Raw genomic sequence first — 2,519 nt, 5'->3', positions numbered from 1 at the left:
TTTAAGCCAACTTTTTAACTCTCCTCTTTCACTTTCATCAAAAGGCTCTTTAGCTTCTCTTCACTTTCTGCCATAAGGGTGATGTCATCTGCATATCTGAGGTTATTGATATTTCTCCTGGCAATCTTGATTCCAGCTCGTGCTTCTTCCAGCCCAGCGTTTCTCATGATGTACTCTGCATATAAGTTAAATAAGCAGGGTGACAATATACAGCCTTGACGTACTCCTTTTCCTATTTGGAACCAGTCTGTTGTTCCATGTCCAGTTCTAACTGTTGCTTCCTGACCTGCATATAGGTTTCTCAAGAGGCAGGTCAGGTGGTCTGGTATGCCCATCTCTTTCAGAATTTTCCACAGTTTATTGTGATCCACACAGTCAAAGGCTTTGGCATAGTCAATAAAGCAGAAATAGATGTGTTTCTGGAACTCTCTTGCTTTTTCAATGATCCAGAGGATGTTGGCAATTTGATCTCTGATTCCTCTGTCTTTTCTAAAACCAGCTTGAACATCTGGAAGTTCACAGTTCACATACTGCTGAAGCCTGGCTTGGAGAATTTTGAGCATTACTTTACTAGAGTGTGAGCTGAGTGCAATTGTGTGGTAGTTTGAGCATTCTTTGGCATTGCCTTTCTTTGGGATTGGAGTGAAAACTGACCTTTTCCAGTTCTGTGGCCACTGCTGAGTTTTCCAAAATCATACATACTCAATAGCAAAACATCAAATAATCCAATTTTTAAGTGAATGAAAGACCCAAATAGATATTTTTTCAAATAAAACATACAAATAGACTAATAGGTACATGAAAATATACGCACATCACTAATCATCTGGGAAAGGCATGTCAAAACCACAATGAAATATTATTACCAAAAAGACAAGAGATAATCAATGTTGGCAAAAATGTGGAGAAAGGAGAACCATTATACACTGTTCTGGGGATGTAAAAAGGCACAGTGATTATGGTAAACAGTATACAGAGTCTTCAAAAAATTAAAAATAGAACTATTATATGACTCAGCAATCTCACTCCTAAGTATATACAAAGGAAATGAAATCACTACCTCAAAGAGATAGCTGCACTCCATGTTCATTGCAGCATTATTCACAATAGCTAAGATAGGAAAACAACATAAAATATCCCTCAACAGATGAATGGAGAAAGAAAATGTGGCCTGTAATGATACAATGGAATATTATTCAGCCATACAAAAGAAGAAAATTCTGGCATTTGTCACAACATGGATTTGTCACAACATGGATGCACATGGAGGACATCATGCTAAGTGAAATAGGCAAGGCAGAAAAAAAGTAAATACTGTTTGGTATCACTTGTATGTAGAATCAATTTTGTAGTAAATTTCATAGGTTGTGCCCAAGATGGCAGAGTAGGAAAACCGTGAGCTTACCTCCTCCCACAGGCACACCAAAACTAAACTATCTGCAGAGCAACTATTGATGAGAAAGACCTGAAGTCTAGTAGAAAAGGTCTTCTACAGCAAAAGATACAAAGAAGGAACCACAAAGTAATGGGTAGGAGGGGAAGAAATGCAATGTGATCAAGACCCATAATCCCAGGTGGACAATCCACAAAAGGGAGGATAATTACAATCACAGAGTTTCTCTCTAAAGAATGAGTGGTCCAACCCCAACATGAGGCTTCCCAGCATACGGGACCTGTGCTGGCAAGACATGCTCCCAGAACATTTGGGAAATAAAGACTTCATTCTTCAAGGGCACACAAAAAAATCTCACATGTTCCATGTCCTAGAGCAGAAGCAGTAATTTGAAAGGACTCTGGGTCAGACCTACCTACTGATCTTGGAGAGACAGGAGGCAACTGGAGCTCACCTTGGGGATACAGACACTGGCAGCAGCCATTTTGGGGAAAACACTGGTGCTGGAATTCATCTTGGAATCCTCCCTCTAGCTTTTTACCATCAGACCCAGCCACATCCACCCACCTGTTGGCAGCTATACCAGGATGCCTCATGCCAAGCACCTAGCCAAGCAGAGGTACTGCCTCACCCACCAGAAGGCCAGCTGCCTCTCTGAGCCCCTAGTTTGCCCCCCGGATCTGGCCTCATTGAAAAGCAGATCAACACCAACTCCAGGAGGCAGATGGCCCTATAACCAGAGACTTCAATACCTGGTTCCACCCACCAGAGCCTGGTACTAGACTGAGGACTCCCTAGGCCCAGGCTGTGACCACCATTGGACTGATGGATACCTAGGATATCCAGATTACCTAGACCCTGCAGCCAGAGATCCCAGAACCTGGCTCTGCCTATCATTAGGCCAATACTAGTGCCAGAACCTGGCCTCACCCACCAGTGGGTGGATACCAGCTCTAAGACTACTGGACCCCACAGCCTGCCATATTTGTACCCGGTCCACTCTCCAGCCCTGGAACCCCCAGAGACCTGGCTCCACCCACTAGCATGTCTAAACCAGCTCTGGGACACCTTAGTATACTCAATCAATCATCCTGGGTTGTAACCCCACTCACTAGTGGACCAAAAC

The sequence above is a fragment of the Oryx dammah genome, unplaced genomic scaffold (genome assembly GCF_014754425.2).
Source record: "Oryx dammah isolate SB20612 unplaced genomic scaffold, SCBI_Odam_1.1 HiC_scaffold_23, whole genome shotgun sequence".
In the NCBI taxonomy this organism is placed as follows: Eukaryota; Metazoa; Chordata; class Mammalia; order Artiodactyla; family Bovidae; genus Oryx; species Oryx dammah.
Note: the sequence above shows the minus strand (reverse complement) of the source record.